Source organism: Petaurus breviceps, unplaced genomic scaffold (genome assembly GCF_028583685.1).
Source record: "Petaurus breviceps papuanus isolate PSGF00001 unplaced genomic scaffold, PetGlider_PUasm1.0 90503, whole genome shotgun sequence".
In the NCBI taxonomy this organism is placed as follows: Eukaryota; Metazoa; Chordata; class Mammalia; order Diprotodontia; family Petauridae; genus Petaurus; species Petaurus breviceps.
Window position 1 is genome coordinate 144812 of NW_027187265.1, and position 7603 is coordinate 152414.

Sequence of the window (7603 nt, forward strand, 5' to 3'; positions counted from 1 at the left end):
CCATTACTTTGCAGACAGGAATACTGAAGTCTAGAGATGGAAAGTCTGGAAATACACTTCCTAAAAGTCATACAGTGTCTAAGTCTATTGATTTCTAGGCCAGTGTTTTTCCTTTCTACACATCAATATTTCCTTCATAGAACACAAGATCACACAAAAAATGTGGCATTTAGGTGCCACAGTGGTTAGAGTAGTAGACCTGGAATCACAAAGACCTGAGTTAAAATTTGGCCTCAAATATGTATTAGCTGTGTGACCCTGGACAAGTCACTTCACCCTGTTTGCCTCAGTTTCCTCATCTGTAAAATGAACTGGAGAAGGAAATAGCACACCACTCAGAATCTTTGCCAAGAAAACCCCCAAAGGGGTCAGGAAGAGTCAGACGTGCCTGAAGATGGCAAGCCAACGACAAAGTAATGGAATACTGTAGTGCTATAAGAAATGAGAAAATAAATGATTTCAAAGAGACATGGAAAGACTTTTATGAACTCATGCAGAAGTAGAATGAGAAAAGCAATATATATTATAAAAATGAACAATTTTGAAGACTTTTATAAACTGATTCAGAATGAAATGAGCAGAACCAGGAGGACAACTGATACAATAACATTATGAAGACAATTTTGAAAGTTCTAAAAACTCTAACTATCCATGATTTCCAAGAACCAATGATGAAGCAAGCTTTCCACCTCCTGGTACAGAGTTGATGGATTCAGGTTGAAGAATGAAGCATTAAAAAAAAAAACACGGCCAACGAGGGAAATTAATTTGTTTGATTATTCATATTTGTTACAAGGAATTTGCTTTTCTCTTTTTTCCCCAATGGGATAGGGTAGGGGGAGGGAAAGAAAGTAGATTTCTGTTAATTTAAAAAATGAAACTTTGTAAAAAAGAACTTAGGAGTTAGAAAGGACCTCAGTATCCAATGCTTACACCAACAATCCCCATTACAACATACTCAACAAATAGTTAACTAACCTCTGCTTAATAAGATCTCCAAAGAGGGAAAATCCACCACTTATGTGGGCAGCCCATTCACTTTTGGATAGCTCTAATTGTTAACAACATTTTGCTGACACCAAGCTTGAAATTCACCTCTTTATAACATAGACCCAATGCTCCTGGTTCTGCTCTTTGGAGTTAAAAACAAAACAGATCCTCTCCTTTTTCCTCACATGGTAGCCCTTAAAATGCTAGAAGATACTTATGATGTGCCCCCATAATCTTCTCCAGACTATGCTTCCCCAGTTCCTTCAACCAAGCCTCACATGTTATGGATTCAAAGCTTTTCACCGTTGTGATCACCCTTCTTTAGACATTCTCCAGCTTCAATGTCCTTAAACTATGGTATCTATCCATAAGTGAATAATGTACTCCAGATGAGGTCTGATGAAGGCAGGGGACAGGTATCAATCAATCAATCAACAAACATTTATTAAAACCTCTGCTGTACTAGGCACAGGATATAAACACAAAGAATCAAAAAATTTATATTTCCAAAGACCTTCCATTCTAATGGGTAAAACAACAGTTACATATTATATATAGCATAAATATAAGGTATAGAAATGCAAATAAATGCAAAGTGATAGAGTATTCTAGGAGAGAAGACACTAAGGGCTGGGGGATCAGGCAAGGCCACATGTAGATGGCCACATATCCTAAGGAATGAGAGTCTCTATGCTATAAAGGTAAGAGAAGACCACACTCCGGTAATGGTGAATGGCCACTGCCATGGCCCACCGGTGGAAGATGGAATATTGTCTGTGAGGAACAAAGAGAAGTCTGGTTTGACTGGGGGCAGAGTGAGGGAGAGGAATGTAATATCCAATGACCCTGGAAAGGTAGGTTGGGACTGGGTTGTGAAGTGTTTTAGAAGCTAAACAGAGGAGTTTATATTTTATACTAGAGGCAATAAGAAAAACACTGGGATTGGTTGAGTAGAGGATTCACATGGTCAATTCTGCTCTTAAGGAAAATCCCTTTGGTGGCCTTATGTGGGATACTGGGCAGTCATAAGGGAGCCGAGGCAGGGAGGTCAGTTGGAAGGATGTTGCAGTAATCTGGGTGAAGGCTGAAGAGGATCTGAACTAAGGTAGTAGCTGAGTGAGTGGAAAGAAGGGGAACAATGGAATTAATATCGTGGAAGTAGAAATAGCAAAATTTGGTAACTGATGATTATGAGAGTTGAGAGAGTGAAGGATGATGTTGGATGAGTGAGGATGATGCTGAAGTCATGAAACTGGAGGAAAGGTAGTGCCTTAAGGAGTAGAGACATCTGGAAGCAAAGATGATGAGTTTGGTTTTGGACATGTTGAATTTGAGATGTCTCTGAGACACACAGTTTATAATTTCTAATAGGTAATGGGTGATGTAGGATTAAAGCTAATGGGGAACATGGGGTTGTGTGTGTGTATATTGAGCTATACGTGTGTGTGTGTATACATACACATATATATAATATAAACGAGAATTGTCTGTGTGTTTATATACATAAATAAAAATGTATTTTATCCAAAAATAAGTGTATAGCTTAGATACACACATATATACATTGATACATATTAGACACATAAATAGATATATAATACATACACATCTGTGTGTGTATGTATACTTCCCAGGAGATTCATGATGCCATATAATGGGAAATGGGAGTAACATGCACAGATGTTCTGTAGCTAGTTTCAATCTGTCACATAGGGAAGAATTAGCTGCTGAGATGGAGCTGGGGGTACATTCAAAAGGTACTAGGTGACCAGGACCTTGTCCTCCGTGTGACTTCCTTGTGGCTGATGACATCTGGTAAGAGACAATGCTTCCTCATTGCAGGTTGACATGTGGCCTGTGAATGTAGGTCTTTGTTCTTCGCCTTGTTGTACATTCTTTTGTTTTAGAGAAAAGGGATCAAATACTGTGACCTTGTGAATTTTGAAAGGTCAAGAGGATGACCTGAGATCCAGGATTCTGGGAGTTCAGATGTCAGCTCGGAGAAGGGTAGCACTGATACCAGAGGAGTGAGGAGTGACCTTTGAAGTCCCACCCAGCCTGGCAGTAGCTGAAATGAAGACTCATCCAGTGTTGATGTTACATTTGAATATAAGCATCTAAGGCCAATACTAAGTAGAAACTGCATTATCTGAGTCTATTCTTCCCAGAAATTGAGGTGGTATATGGAGAGTGGATCTCTAAGGTGTTGGGGATGGGGGAGAGATGTACTTCTGTTCCTGCTATATCTTCAAAGTAATTATCCCTTTTAAACTTTTAATTGATGTCAGTTGGTTAAATGATGGAATTGGAGTACTACTCGCTGGTGGCTAACAGTAGAGGGAACACAGCCAGAATGGAAGCTTGAGCTGAGAGCAGTAGAGAAAGATACCTTTAATCCCTCAGAGATACCCCCAGAATCCCGAAGGTGGTGTAGGCAGTTTCTCTCTGATACAGTGAGGCCAGAGTACTCTGTGTGTGTGTGTGTGTGTGTGTGTGTACATGTCTGTGTGTGCCTGTGTCTGTGTGACAGTCATCTGCATAGAGATGATAGTTATGGAAGTTATGGATAAAGAGAAGTTGATGAAGTTACTAACTGAGAGTGTGTAGAGCAAGAAGAGAAGAGGGCCTAGGAGGGAACCTTGGGGAATATTCAGTTAGGGAGCGTGATACGGATCATGAACCAGCAAAGGAGACTGAGAAGGAAAGGTCAGGTGGGTAGGAGGAGAGCAACAAAATCCCAGAGAGAAGAGAATATCCAGTACGTAATCAGCTCTGTTGGATGCAACAGGTCGGTGAAGAAGCATGAGAACTGGGGAAAGATTGGGTGATTAGAGATCACTGGAAACACTGGAGGGGCTGTTTCACTTGAATGATGACTTTGGAAGCCATATTGTAAAGGGCTGAGGAGTAAGTGAGAGGAGAGGAAGTGGAGATAGCGAGTGAAAACTTGGTGGGGAAAGGGAGGTGAGATCAAGTATGGTAGCTGGAAGGGATGCTAGGGGCTAGTGAAGGTTTTTTTTAAGATGGAAGAGTTTTGGGAATGTTTGAAAGCAGTAGGGAAAAAACCAGTATTAGAGTAAGATTGAATAAGAAATATAAGGAGGAGGTAATTGAGTTTGTAATTGGCTGAAGAAGATGAGAAGGGTTGGGATCAAGGGCACACCTAGAGAAAATGGCCTTAGCAAGAGAATAGTCAGTTCTTTGTCAGAGAATGGGGGTAATGAGGAGGGGAGGTGATGTCAATGGGTTTTAAGATGAAAGGAAAGGGTAAGGAAGGAGCTCATCTTAAATCTCAATTTTCTTAGTAAGGCACAATGCTTGGTGCTCAGTTGAGTGGGAAGAGGGGAAAGTGTAGAAAGCTTGAGGGAGAGAAGGGAAGGTTTGGTTTTGTATTAGCTTTTGTGGAAAGCAAATCAGGAAATCAATTAGGGAGGAATAAAAGGACTATCTTTTTGCCTTAATGATCCAGTTGAAGTTGAATAGAATGAATCTATAATATACCCAGTTAAGTATAATTGTGAGATTTCACCTTCTGCTATGTTGAATGGTTCATGAGTATAAGTGCCAGAGGCAGATGATGGGAGAAACTGAGTGGGTAACAGAACAAGGGGGCAAAGCACTTAAGATAAGAAGACAGTATAGAGTTGAAATGGCTAATTATTGGGATGAGATTGGAAAGGGAGGAAGATGAAGTCAGACTAGTGATGTTGGTGTGATAGGTAGGAGTGGTGGATCTCAATGAGGGCAAAGAATAGATTTATGAGATGTGAGGTATAGGGAAATATGAAATGATAGGCAGGTATTGTGGTCAGATAAGGAAATGCAGGGGTGTGCTGGTAAATCTTTAACAGCCAGCTCTCTGGTAGGAAAAGTACCCGAAACAGACTTTTAAGTTTAATATGTATTATTAACATATTCTTCATCATTTAAAAAGTTCTAGACAATCAACAAAACAATAAATCGAGCCCTAACCTGTAGCATTTGTTCAAAGTGTAAATGTCCACACTGAAAATTTAGTGATTGGCAAGACGGTTTGAGCTGGAGGTAATGGTGAGTTTATAATTAGGGAAATTAGAACATTTGTAGGTAATGGTGAGGTCTAGTGTGTGACCATCCATATATGTGACTGTGGTAGAAAGAGATTTAAGAAAGCTGAGGATTGGGAGATGAAGCAGCTTGAGACAGCATGTGTGTGGATGTTAAAGTTCCCTTGTGTAAGGGCAGTAGCTGGTGAGCCAAGCTCTGAACTCCCTGAAAAAGGAAGAAGAATGCCCTGGGGTTTGAATTGGACTGAAAATTTTGAAGTATTTCAACACACTAGCACTAGTTTCCAGGGTGTGAGAGAAGGTACAACAAATGCTAGATGGGATGGTGGGGTATGTGGTGCTGTCAGGCAGACTCAGGGCTCAGTGAGAGCTAATAGATGGAAAGTGTGTGAGAGAAAGAAGTTCAAGACAAAGGGGAGTTTTTTTTTTTTTTATCATGGAACAGGAATTCCAGAGAGCACAGTGATAGGGGTGGACAGGGTTGCAGTTGGTTATGGGTAGAGTAAAATTTTTTTTTAGAAAGATGTTTATTTGCTTTTTTTTGGAGGGGCAATTGGGGTTAAGTGACTTAACCAAGGTCACACAGCTAGTAAGTGTTAAGTGTCTGAGGCCAGATTTGAACTCAGGTCCTCCTGACTCCAGGGCCGGTGCTCTATTCACTGTGCTACCTAGCCGCCCTTAGAGTAAGATTAAGGATGAGAGATTGAGAGTTGCAATTAAGCAAAATTTGATCCTTTAGTTGTTCAGTCGTTCTGACCCCATATGGGGTTTTCTTGGTAGACACTGGAGTGGTTTGCCATTTTCTTATCTAGTAGATTAAGGCAAACAGAGTTTAAGTGACTTGTCCAGGGTCACACAGCTAGTGAGTGTCTGAGACTTGTACTCAGGTCTTCCTGAGCCCAGGCCCAGCACTCTATCCACTGAGCCACCTAACTGCCTCTGATGTGCTCGGTTTACTCCTTCATGGCTAGCAATTGATTTATAAGGGGATATGGGAAGAAAAAGGAGTCACAGGACAGGTAGTAGTTGGTAGATTAATGTTCTCCAAGCATTGCTACAAAGCACACTAGGTTGGGCCTGAGTCTGGATGTGGCCTGCTCTGTGGATGCAGATGTTCCTGCTCCTTCTCAGGGTGCTGGGGGAGAGGCTAAGGCTCGTGGAAGGATGGTAGGTGGTGTCCTGTCTTCTCCTTTGATTTGTCCAAGCCTCGGTTGTTCTTGCTTCTCTTCCTGAATGGCAAGGTGAGGAGGTGGGGCAGTGAGCAGTAAACAGAGATTCTATTGTCATCTAGGACTGGATCTGGGTTCAAATGCAGCTTGTGGTTGCAGCTGCCCTTCATTTAGAAGGATATTTCCCTATTCTTGGAAGCCATGCCTCTCAATTCATCCCAAGATTACAACAATTTTTTTTGGTTGCCACATCATTGTGATGACCCATCAGTCCATTAAGACCCCCAGATCCTTTTCAGAACAATAGCCATTTGCCCATACTTCCCTTATCCTGTGCTTGTGAAGTTGATTTTTTTGTGCTAAAGAGAAAGACTCTACATTTATCCCCACTAAGTTTCACCTTATGACATTCATCCCGACGCTCTCACATGCTAAAATCCATTTGGATCCTAACTCTTTTATCTACTTTGATGTCATCTCTTAGTTTTGTGTCATTTGCAAATATGAGGAGCATATGATCCATGTTTTATCCAAGTCGGTGATAAAAATATCAAACAGCACACGGCCAAGCACAGATCCCTGGAATACTCCATTGGAGACCCCCTGCCATGTTGACATCGAGCCATTCAAAGCTATTGGTCCAGTCATTTGACCAACTCTGAATTTATCTGATCATATTATCATCTAATCCCTACCGCTCCATCTTCCCCACAAAAATAGTATGAGATATCTAAAATAATGATAAACTATATCGACTGCATTTCCCCTCTTCTACTAGTTTAGTAAGTCCATTATAAAAAGAAAATAATGTTAGTCTAGTATGACTTATTCTTCATGAAGTCGTGCTAGCCCTTTGTAATCACAGCTTCCTTTTCCAGCTACCACCCATCTCTTTAATAATCTGTTCTAGAATTTTGCTAGTAATTTAAGTCAAACTCACTAGTCTATATTTTGAAGACTCTTCTCTTTTTTGAAAATTGTGACATTTACCCTTCTCCTTCCTTGTGGTGCCTCTCTTCCCCTCCCCCTCATAATCTTAATAAATATTACTATATTTTGAGGTACCCTCTATGAGGTTAGGAGTTGGGGGGAGGTAGCATTGCCAGTCATCTTGACTTTTGTCTTGCTGCTAGACTCTGATGACTCTAGATGAGAAAGTGAGGTGGATGATTTTGTGCAGCTTTCCCCACTTAAATCCAATTCACGTGCCTCACTATGTCACTGGTCCTCTTTGAGAATGAAGGATGAAAAACAGTCTGTGGGTAGTAGTAGTTACCCTCTGGGGACCCACCCTACCAGTTTCAGTTGGGCAATAATGTTATTTCTTCTTCTTCTTCTTCTTCTTCTTCTTCTTCTTCTTCTTCTTCTTCTTCTTCTTCTTCTTCTTCTTCTTCTTCT